General features: G+C 40.1%; 1 protein-coding gene across 1 annotated transcript in view; it reads left to right on the top strand.

The window, feature by feature from the left end:
* The window catches only part of hdac7a (histone deacetylase 7a), a 71,857-nt gene that overhangs the window by 23,991 nt on the left and 35,214 nt on the right, over nucleotides 1-12,652 (top strand). The window contains exon 2 of the mRNA XM_072449544.1: nucleotides 669-738. The gene's annotated coding sequence lies outside the window, so the exon portion shown is untranslated. The remainder of the gene's footprint in view (nucleotides 1-668; nucleotides 739-12,652) is intronic.

Raw genomic sequence — 12,652 nt, 5'->3', positions numbered from 1 at the left:
CAGAGGCTATTAATAAGTGATTCAAGCCTTTTATTTTTCCATATTCTTATAGCACTGAAAACGTCCCAGTAACACGTTGTAATAACTACACTTTTATAAGCCTTAATAAAGCATGAGCAAAGACTTAATTCATAGTCAACACATTGTTTTTCAACGATTCAGGCTTAACTACTTATTTAATACCCTAAAACTAACTCCTAACCCTCAATGAAGTAGTTACTAGCAGTATCATTCTTAACTACTTTTAATGCATTATAAAGGTGGACTTTCCATATATCGGTACGTTTTTTTTCTTTTTTAATTCAAGTTTTTATCTTTTTATCCATTTCCTGTACGCATTTCGGCGGTCAATCGCTGGTCACGATCTCTGGCGCGTTAAAAATAATTTTCCAGCACGATACGCATCTGCAAACGTTTTCGACCGTAAGATATTTGTTTTAATACTACAAGTGATAGGACTGCGGTTATGGTAAGTTCATGCGAGTCCAAAGGAAAGCACCATAACCCAACGCGATGTAAACATGCGATGTACAACAGCAGCGGGCTCAAGTCAGTGCGCAAACGTTTATGGCTCGGATCAACACTTTGGATCGAAGCAGAAACAAACAGGTCGGCCACCAAAACACGTTCTTAATGACACACACAAACGGCATTGTTTTGTTCCACAGATGGACTCCCCGCTGTCAACAGCTTCATAAAAGATACACCAGGAGAACATCATCTTCCGCACATTAAAAGGTACGTGTGTCTTTTATGCACTGTGTTCTAATGAGCCGCTGTAAAAGTCTCACTCGTTACGCGACTGTCAGAAAAGGTTGATGTGGAAAAATGTTGCCAGTCCTCTGCAGTGTGCGAGGCTTCATCTTGTCCTTTTTTTTTTAACGACCCTTTACAGCGCGTACACATATGACACACAGGCTCTGCTCTCTGTTGGGTTGACAACATTTTTCCAGTGAGTGATGTAAGTGCTTTGATTCTCCAAAAAAGGCGCAGTAAAGTGCAGAGCAGGTGTTGGGCCTCTTTGGAAAGATGTGTGTCCCGCTGCGGCTCGCGGTTATTTACGCGACGGAGACGATAGTGAGAAGCTAAAGGCGGTCTGATTGCCCAGCGTATTCTGTGTCATGTTTTTAACTATATGTGTCATTACTTCGGAGTAATTGCACGATTGTGATTCGATTAGAGGTTTACGTTTCGATCGTAGGATTCTGTTCTCGGTTCACATTTTAAGCCAGGACTTTTGAAAGAAGGCTGAAATCTGAACTGCTGCACTAACACAAGAATCCCACGCATTTCCGAAGATGTTTGTAGAGGTTTAAACTGCAGGGTTAGCAGGTTTTTTTACATAATAAGACAGGATAGTTTGCTGTTTGCTGATGAAATGATGTGGTTGCCATCGGTGCTATTGCGATCCAGCCCTAGCCTCCATCCACATGTGATTGCAAAAGGATTGAGCATATAATAAGTCCATAATAAACTTAAGATATTCAATTAGGAGTAAAAGTATACGTTTCTCAAGCCTCTGAACCTAAACAAACGTCTCAAGCAGCTTTCTCAGAGAGTCTGTCACGAGCATAAATAGTGACTGTGTGTAAATGTTTGCTGACATCTTACCTTAAGCTCTCTTTGCAACACAAACTTCCAGACTCGATTCCACTTTTGTTTTCCCCTTTGAAACATGTCAACAGTCACTCCGCTTAACGTTGTCTGTCGGTGCCTGTTGTTGAATCAGGCTCAGTAAAGCAATGATTGCATAATCCGACCTGCAGTAATGCTCATCCTACAAGTTTGTTTGTTAAAGAGTGTGTCATTTAGTGATGGGCGATAATAACAAAATGAAAATATTGATTTTTGTTTTTACTGACTATCTTTTTTATTGATTATCTATGTGACAATAATTGCACAATATTTTACCAATGCATCAGGAATGTGCTAAAATGTATGAATTTCTTGGTTTTGATTAATTATTGCACTAAACATGACCATAAAGTGCAGAAATATCACTTTTTGTCCTTTTTAACAGTTTTAATTATAGGCAATATACTCGATATTCTAAACCATAATTGTGATATTATCTATTTTTCGATGTATCACCCACCTCTAATTGCATTTTTATGGGATTGTGTGTAATTTTTCATCCTACCTGACCAATTGACTCATTATAATGACTCCAACCCTCCCGAAGACACCCGCCCCCGTCTTTGTGTCTCAGATTAGACCAGCTGCATTCTCCAGCACTTGATCACCCTGTGTAGGATTACAATGCCCGAGTGTGTGAACGGTACCAGGCCGGGCTCACTGTGCGCTCTCCACGGACCCACTATGTGCCCACTATGCGAGTGTGCGGCGGTGGAAAAAACTGGCGGAGGTCAGGGCCATGAAGGCAGCATCTGGTTACATGTGTCCGCACGGGCCAACTGACACCGGCTCTGCTCTCGGGTTTTTCTCTCTCTCGCTCTGCTCTCACCCACACACAAGCGGAATATTTTCATCTAGTGCGGCCGGACCCAGGGCCACATGGGTCGAAAAAAGGCAGGCTGGCAAAAGGTGGTAGAGGGCAGAAACAGATGTTTGCCACTTGTGAAACCGCTGTTATAAAAGCTCCATCTCCAGCAGTCATTTGCACTACTCTAGACTGCCAAGAAAGCCTTAATCCCATTCACACTCTCTTTAGCTCCGACCCCCCACTATAATGACGGATTCTAAGTAACAGTTATGTAAGATTGAACCAAGAGAAAGGAGACATTTCAGGTGGAACTACTTTGATTTCCAATGATCTTGTTGATGCCAACTTTTTTGAATAAGTAAAGAAAAACACAATTAGTGCCACTTTACAAATGTGTTATATTGGACGACAGGTGGAGGATTGAATTAATAATGTACATACACAGTTGCAGATTTATTTGTGCTAAATCAGTGATTTGCAGGTGTAACTTGGATAACGTGCTAATCCCCCAGCATTCCACAGTGTTCTTCTGTCTTCCACCTGCTGCTCGAGACCTTTGAGAGTTGAGGAGGTTTTAGGAGCACGCATGAACATCGTCTGAGGACATTGTCTGAGGACATTGGTGTTTGTTTTATCGATTGTCAATTTAGTTATTGTTACTTTAATAGGGACAGATATAACAAACATAATCAGATGCAATCATCACAGTGTTTATTGAATGGTTCTGTTGTTTCCAGGTGAGAGAGAGAGAAAACTGACCAAAAGCCTTAAATAATACCAGTATAACAAAAGCAGACTTAAAAATAAAACTTAAAACATATTTGTTTCAATATTGCAAAATATTATTTTAAACCCCTCCACACAGAGTACAATAGCTTCAGCACATTACACTCTGTGACGGAGACAGTAACTGATGTTTTATCCTTCTATTTCTAAAGACAGTGTTTTTGTCTCTATATTTTTTATGTACAAAGCCCATCGGTCTAGCCCAGAGCACATAACTACTTCATTTACAATTACGCTTTCAGCTTGCTCCAGACAAAGTGTTGATTTCACTCCTAATGCTCTGTGCAGCTTTCATAGAGGTAAAACAAAAACAGTCTGTTATTAGTGAAACAATACACTGTTTAGTTTCTTTAGTGTCTCCAAACCTTTAACGGCCAAACTACCGTATTCTGATCCCAGCCAATACCTGGTGGCCATTATCGATAAAAGGATTGCATCAGGACATCCTTTATTCAAAGACACTTGCAGTTTAAAAAAATAAATATTCATCTAAACCTGTAGAGGTTTTTCAGTGCATTCTTTATCCATTTGCTAATATTTGACTAGTTGTGTCTTTACTATTCCCACCACATGACTCACTCAGCTGTATAAGAAGTGCTTAGTCATGTTACACTCTTATTTTTTGTTTATGGAGACGAACACTCCATGACAAATGCAAAGGATTGTACATTTACAGAAAGAATTGAAAAACGTTGTGTTCCAGCTGTAAATGTAGCTATAGTGTCTTCTATGCATAATATAGTCCTCATAGATACAGCATTACAATATTAAATGCAGGTTTGTTGGAGGCGTTTAACTCCCACTCAAAGCCATCAGCAAATCTTAACAGGTTTGTATTCTTAAGGTTCACTTTACTGTAACATAACATAACTTAATCATTGTGCATTAAATAGAATAGTAGTTTCTGAGGCTGTATAAAAAGGCATTTGCCCTAATGAAAGCGCATTATTAATGGTGTCTCATCTCTTTGACTATTTTCCTAGTCTCAAGTCTACTCCGTCTGTTCTAGTGTGCTGGTAATAGTAGACGCCAATGAACCAAGCAGCTATTTTTGACCGGCTGAACAAATGGCCCAATTGTCCAGGCTGTAGGTGCGTGAAATCACTTGATATGTCAGGGGCTAATGTTACATAATACCCCCCATGGGCTCCACGGCGCTGTGCTTTTTCTGAGTGCTCAGTTATACTTGATACACGCCGTCTATGTGCGTCTTATTTGCGTTATACTTACAAATTGTACCGGATCCTGAGGGAGCAGTGTTGGACCTTAGCGTTTTATTGCCGAGTCAAATCAATTGCAGTTGTATTTACTTCTGGTCTGAGGGCTCGCGGCTGCGGTCAGTTCACTTACCTGCTAGACCCATGGTTTGTGGCTTTACACGGAAAATTAGATAAATTATGATCAAAGATTTATTAAACTGAACTGAGAGTAGACGCTTTTTTTCCCCGCAGGTGTCTGTTGATGTATAGAGCAGCGACATTTTAAATAATAAATGAAAGTGAAAATATTACCCTAAGCACAGCAACAAAATAGTTGAGACTGCATCCAAATCTACCCACAAATGTTGGACAAAATAATCTCCTTGATGCAGGAGAGAACAACCAAATAGCCGCTGAGTGCACAGCAAATCAATAGAAACATGTTCCCAGTGAGGACATGACACTGACAGATGGTGCAAGAATTAAGCCCTGGCCCTTTTTTCATATACATTTCCATAGCCATGCATTATATTTCATAAGAAAAAAGTTCATTTGCAGGCCGCCTGTTACAGTAACACATTTTGAAGAACATTATTGCTGTAGAAAATATCACAATAAATGATAATATTGGAACTACATCATGCCACTGACACAATAACCTTAAAGCAGGACAATCCCAGTAAACTATTTTATAAATCATTGAAGTAACTTATTTGACTCTCTACAGCTCAAATCTTTTACTAGTAATATGTTCTATACATATATTTTGTGATGTAAGTATTTCCCCATCTCCAGGTGAATACAGACATATTTGACATTGGATCGCCTCTGTCTGGCCCTTATCAGAATAGACTCCTTTTGTATTCCGATACAGTCTGACCTCAGACGCAGCGTTAACGGACAGATCACATTGACTCCAGAGGGATGAGTGACACTGACCTGGGATCAGATAGCTCTCTGATGTAAGCAGATCCCCTTCATTCATGTGGACACACTCTCGACTGCACATCTGACTGAGCTGGGGGCCATATAAGAGGCCAGTGTCCAATGGAGGATGAGAGCAGCGCAATGACTGTTTATTTAACTTATGTGCGTGGGTGTGGGAACACGGTACACGGTTCATTGTTGTTTCTGGAAAATAGCCTTTTAAAGATTGTATTCAAACATTCAGGAGGAGTACTGAGTATGTCTTTGGTTTACTTGGTACTAGAGTGAAGAATTACTGAAATACTACACTTCAGTTGACCTATTGTGTAAAAGACTTTATAATTAAGTTAATAGAAAAGCGTCAATGACTGATTCAGGATCTAGACTTTTCTGGACTGAGATGTTTGATGTTTTTCCTGGGATCTGCTCAAGCCAGTCCTCCAGTTTGGGGGTCACTGCCTCAAGTGCTCCGATCACTACGGGCACCACCTTCTCCAGCTCCTCTCTGAGCCATTGGTATTTCTGAAATTGCAGATGAGTTTGGCACTGCTTCCTGGTGTAAGCCGTGATGTGTGATCTAAATCTTTATCTCTTCTGTGTCGGTGGCTGTTTGAGGCCCTCAGAGTGCGGTGGATGCAGATGCCAGACCAGCGCTGAGCAAGAATCTTAATTCCTTGTCTTTTGTGTTGTGTAGACAGCAGAGTGTGACTGCGCATATTCATGAAGCTCCTCTTCTCTGAACATGTTATCATTTAACCAGCAAATGGAATGGAAAATACAACAATATTCATGGAACATATGAGTTATCACCTGATGCGGAAAGTGTAAACCCAGACATTTTTTAACCCAGGGTTCTGTTAGGGAAGAGATTGACTAGATCTTAGTTTGGTAGTTGTTTTTTAAGTGTATGTTTGTGATAAAAACAGTATGTTCAACTATAGAGTTTGAGGGGATTTTTTAAATAAAGATTGTTAGTTAAATGAGTGAAGCATGAGGCTAAACATCTTCTAATCGCGCTTATTTGCAGCTGAATACATCATTTTCAAGTAAAACCAGCAGAACTCTACAGGGTTTTGAAATCTTTCATGTTTGAAGCGTGCAGACATACGGACATACAGAACATTTTGCAGCATTTATATATTTCACACTTGGACATGATGGACAGCAGCCACTGGCGAAGGATTACAGAAGTGTCATGTGATTTTGCCTGATATCTAATAAAAACAAATGTACAAGGATATGATACGAGTGGTGTGAGCTGTTTTTACATGCACCCTTATTCACATTCATAAATCCTGCTTGTAAAGGCCCACAGGAGCGGTATATTCACTGAAGGAAAGGTATAATAGAGTCATTGTAGCAGTGATGATATACGAAACAATTCTAACATGGTTTTGGCGCGGATCACCGTAAGAGAATTGCACGGGCTCCACAGACACGAGGAACTTAAAAGTCGACTTAAAAGTCGGGCTAAAAATCCTGCAGTGTGCAGCCGGCCGAAGGAGAAACTGTGACTCAGAAAAGGTATCCGCCTCAATCTCACGACATCATTGTTGCTTGAGCTTTGATGACTCCACAAAAGAGTTGTAATAACAAGAGTCCGTATTCTTACCAGGCTGCATTGTTCAGCATTTAGCGCTATCAGTTTCAGTCCACCGAGGCTCATCTCTATAAGCCTGTTGTATCCTCTGTATATTTTTGTGCACTTTTGATCTGAGCTGTGGGCTTCTCCAGCCTCTTTCACCTGTCTACAACTCCACACTGTTCTCTTCATCAATAGTCAGCACAACCATGACTTAACTTTGACTCTTTTGCCTGAGTCATTTGTTTGTTGTTTCAGATTCCAAATTTAGATGAGTAGCATTATCAATAAAGTCTTGTCTAAGATGGTAGGAGATTCTTCGAGTGGTACTGCTTTTGTGGAGTGGCTTTATCTGCCCGGGGAAATGTGGAGAATGTGTTTGAAGTTGATGAAGGGCAGCGGTGATGAAAGAGCAGGGCCTGGACAAAGGACAGAGCATCCATTCGCTGGATTTCCTGTCTGGAGCAAGATTTGTGCACGGTTATCATGGAATCTGCTAACAGTGGGAAACCAGAACTAGAACGAGGGCTAGTTTTTGTTTTCTAAAGGACAGCTGATTTAGAGGTAAACCTGTTTCTCAAGGACGGGCTTACCCAGTATAGATCGTTTGTATTACCTCTTCTCACAGTGACAGAATTTCAGCAGGTATTCCAATTCAGATGCACAATTTTCTGCAACATCCTCAATTTAGGATGGAGTGACCGTCTTTAAATACTATTTCAATTCAGCTTCAAAAAACAAACAATGAGTCTTTTAATAAACACAAACAAAAGACACCTTTAAAGAAACCTCAGCTTGAATAACAAATGAATGCTGTCCACTCCAATGCCAACATAAAAACAAAAATTACTATCTTTAATGTCCAAAATGTGCTCCATGACATGCTTTTATTGTCATTGATTAGAACAAAATAGCACCTAAAACTTAAACACTTAAACACACCGTAACTAAAAAAATAATTCTGTTTAAAAATATATATAAAAATTCCCAAAATAAACATAATTTTCCCCTTTTCTTTTGCATAACGTGCACTTAGATGTCTGTCTGCAACCACTCATGGCCTTCGACCAGCTTGTTCCCAAAGTCTGAATTTGCCCAGGAGCAACATAAAGTTTCTAATGTTTTCAACCTGTCACATGGAACAAGCTCGGCAATCCAGTCGGACCACTTCTCTTTGAGCTATTTTAAACATTCAAATCTCACACAGTAAATCCTTTCTAGCCCGAATCTGGCTTATCACCTACTTCATAGGTTAGTGATAGAAGAGAGGCCACACAGATACTCATCTAAACTTTAATGACTGTTTAGGTTGTTACCTTACAAACGTTTACAAAGCACCACATTTAGACGCAATGCACATAACGGGATGACAATGAGGCTTTTATATGTATGAAATAAAGAAAACATTTATATACTCGTACCGGTATATTGCTCAATATTTTTTATTTTTTTGTATCGCTCATAATATGATCGTCTAGTTTCAATACCGTATTTTAAGTCTTTTTTCATAGGGTGCGACTTATACTTATATTTATACTTATATACTTATTCTCCAGAGCGACTTATATGTGATATTATTTGTTATTTTCACACCTTATTTCATACTCCAGTGCAACTTATATATGTTTTTTTTATGTTTTTTTCTTCTCTATTATGCATTTTTTGGCTGGTGCAACTTATACTCCGGTGCGACTTATAGTCCGGAAAATACGGTACTAGTTTTTGTATAAATTAGAATCTAATGTTCGATACTTTGACAACCCTAGTCAGTATTGATACTTTTTCAAATGATTATCTCCTTTTTCAAATGGTTTTTGCATCGATTCATATCAAGGTATTGCTTTTTTAAATTCTGCAATTAAGTGACATTGCCCCTTTGTTGCTTTTAACACTTTGTCACTTTGCTAATGGATGAACAGGGCAAGTCTTTAGCTGACACACAGTTTGTTCATGTCTAGTTTTCTCTAGGCGTCCCTGTCACTCAGCCCCTCTGCACACCTGGAGTCCCCCCACAGTCACACCTCACATGGCAGCCAGCGTGCGTCTAATGAATGACTGTGAAGTTTTAAGCTCCGGGGCCGGTTGCAACATCGAGTCGAGTCAGAAAACATGACCGGCCCATCAGGAATGTTCGCCGATTGTAGCTGTGGGGAGTGTGCCTCTTCTGCGAGTTATGCAAATGATATCGGTATGTTCTGTTGAAGCCAAAGCACCTGTGCAAGGAAGAGAAAAAAAAAGGGGATGGTAAGGAAATATGTCTGCACGAGAGCCATAAATTAAAGGCTAAATTTAGAAGCCTGTAATTGAAATGGGGAGTTACCCTATAGCGCTCTAATTTATTGATTTTACTCCGCGGCAGCTGTAATAAGGCTTGTGGTAATATTTACACAAGCGGAAGTTATTGTTGAAGATAAAACAGGTGCATATTATCGTTAACAGATGGTGTATGTAGTTTTATGACTTTGCTCTTGGAAATACGCTTTTCGTATAAGTCAGGCGGCATACGGCAGAGCGAAATGGAAATGCAGATAACAGACACGCATGAGAACCGTACAAGGGACGATCTAAAGTGGTGTGAATATCAAATAAAATGGTGCCAATGTCATGTAGGACCACATGAATACACTACTACAACTACTTTTCTTAGTTTAGTCATGCAAATTTCCTGTAAACGGTGTGTAACTGTACAGGGAGTACCGGGAAATAGACAGTCATCTCTGCAAGCTTTAGCATGGATGTTTTGACCGATTGTGTAAATTCAGTTGATCAGGTCGCATTGCGTAATTGTGGCGATCGTGATCTATATACGGTACACAACAAGGTCTGTATCAGGCTCGCGAGCTCGGTGACGGCGAGAGCAGGAGGTTAGGCGCGATGACAGCCAAACACGCTCGCATTTACACTCGAACACCAAGTATGCACCAACAGAGCAGCAGCGCCATAAATATAGAAATAGTTTGGCGACAGTTGTAGCCCGGCAGCCTCCGTGCACTCGCAAACCACAGTCTGGACAGCTGCTGCAGAAGAAGAGGAGCTCTGAATGGGAGCGACAGCTGTGGATTCCTCAGGGTGAAGGAGGGACAGAGGAGATAGAGAGCGAGCAGAGGGAGCGGGAGATACCACGCTACGAGCGCTCCAACAGCTGGACCGGCCAAACATTTACTCGTAATTTAGTGCACTTGATTTCCTCTGGTCTTTGTGGTAGAGGTCGGACGCTGTAAAATGTCTAGTGTGATAAGGCTGCGCAATTAAGCAAATATTAATTGAGCTCCAATTTAATTCAATCTTATCTCTGGTCAAGAAGTTATTTCCGGATGCCATTTATATTGGTTCTTATTAAAGCGGCTCATGTATTAAAGTCAAATCTCTTTTCCCCCAGTACAGATGTATTGTAAAATCATCTATTTGAGTCAAAATGAGACCTCAGAGCTTTATAAGTGAGCTGTTAGCATGCTAATGTTTGTGTTAAGTGCTTACAAACTCATTGGGCTGAATAATTTAGATGCTCGGAAGGCTTTAGGTTTAGACTGCTGCAAACTGTTCTGTTTTACATGTTTTAAGACAGTAAACATCTGTTGACCAATCAATACGAGGCGAAAACAATGGTTTATTATTACTCCCTTTGTCATAGCCCCCAACATGTTTTGTGCTAGGTATTACAAAGTGTGTGGGTGAAGATTTTTTACCCAAGGACACAACAATCGAATGAATAAAAAAAAATGTTTTTTTTTTTATGTATACACATTGAGTCTCCTTTTTCCAGGTGGTGCATTAGGTTTTACCAAAGCCAAGTGTCAATCTTGGAGTGCAGTGCAACTGGTATAACACAAGACCAACTGCTCTACTTGAATAGAAATCTTGTTTTCTTAATCTATTCCTAATTTATTTTTTGAGAACTGTTAAGTTATTAATGTTTGTAATCAACCCACTGCTGTTGTATAGAAACTACTGCTGGATCTTGTGATCGTATATTTTACAACAGCAATATAACGTCTTATAGTTCTTCCTCTCTTGTCACTTCTTAAATTGCCTGATTATAACGGTCAGTAACAGAGGCTATTCATAGAAATCCTGTGTTGCACAAGGCTGATTTAGCAACTCGTAACTTTTTTTTTTTTTTTTTTGCACTTAAACTTTCATCACCCTGTTCATAAAAAGGAGCCGTTTTACTAAATGATTAGACATTTCTGATGCTCAAGAGTGACCTACGGACACGCAAAGTTTGTCCTGAAATGAATGATTGTTTTTTCCGCACTTCCAAATAGGTGATTGTACATTAGCGCGTTGCCTTCAGGGCCACTGTTAGTCATTAAACCAGACTGTTAATGGGTGTCGGAGCGCTGCACACAAGTGGCTGTGAACGTCTAAATGGGAACATGTCCAGCGCGCCGCTAGCTCTTTGCTCAAGGGCACCACGGCAGGAAGGCGAGTGTCAAAAAGCACAGGCACAGGATACGGGAGCCTAAAGTCAGCTCTGAAAGAGGAAGCTGCTCTGGTTCTTTCATTGTTGTGTTTTTAGAGCGAGCTTCCTGTTAGCCTGACTGCCCCGTCGCTATGGTTACCGCTTCAGTTGATCATGGGATGGTAAACTCTAGACTCAACAATGGTAACAATAGAACGAGATTGCAGATTTTTTATGAAAGATTTTTTATGAATGTGTTCTGTTACTTTGACGTTGGCCTTTTTTGGCAAAGGTGCATGTCTGAGGCGTGAGGAGAGTTGAGTGTGGAAATAAAGGAAGAAAGGAGGAGAAGAGAGAGAAGGTAAAAAAAAAAAAGAGGATGTGGCTGCCATAAAAGACGACAAGAGTGCAGCGCGTCTAATTATAGATCCTGCTGTGAGCGCACTGTGTTTTAAACAGGCAGATGTCCCCAAGACAAACAACGCTCTGTGTTTGTGTTACAATAATGACAAAGCTTTTTGCATTTAAAGAAAAGATTTTGGGAGATTTGTGGATTCATTCCGGAGGATAACATCCTCATTGATTATTGCCGTATTTACACATTTTGACACAATTATTTCAGAGTTTCAGAAAATCATACATTAAAAAGAAAGTTCTGTGGGCTACGTCTGAGTGGGACTTTCCTGGTTAAAAAAGGCCAATAAGACTTAACTGTATTCCATTTTGATTTGTGTAGGAATTTCTAAGGAATTAATTTAAAGTTTGAATAGTTTTCTGAAGAACTTTAAAGTATTTCCAAAGATCAGTATCACTTTTCTACGTAGTCATGCAACCCTTAAAAGCATATCTTTGTAAGAAGTAGTTGTCTGTCCGTCTATATTAACTTTGTGATTAAGTATTAATTGTCTAGGGTGTAACGGCCTCACACCCATAATTACTGGGATTGGATCCAATAAATTAAGATTACAATATTGGTGTTGGCCAGAGGTTTGAGCACAGTAAAACGCCTCTTTTCATTCTTAGATGTTTGATCAAATCTTTTTCATAAAGTTCAAACTGCTTTTTATCGCTTTGCCTCTGGTTTGGTTCAATACTTTTGATTGTGATTGTATTATTTAATCCGGAGTGCTGTATTGTTTAAATCCCTCTGTGGGTTGTGGCTCTGGAAAGCTCTGCTGGTGGCCCGTGGAACTGCAGGTTGTGTCAGTGCCGGAGCTGTTAACACTAGTACACATGTTTGAACAGCGGTAACTGGATACCCCACGTACTCCGATGTGTTTGTGGTCTGTCCGGGTCAGGGTTCAAGGAGGCCT

This window comes from Eucyclogobius newberryi, unplaced genomic scaffold, assembly GCF_026437365.1.
Source record: "Eucyclogobius newberryi isolate DKJ021-1_F unplaced genomic scaffold, fEucNew1.0.hap1 SCAF_17, whole genome shotgun sequence".
Classification (NCBI taxonomy): domain Eukaryota; kingdom Metazoa; phylum Chordata; class Actinopteri; order Gobiiformes; family Gobiidae; genus Eucyclogobius; species Eucyclogobius newberryi.
The sequence above is the reverse complement of the archived record's forward strand: the minus strand, read 5'-3'. Positions and strand labels throughout refer to the sequence as shown.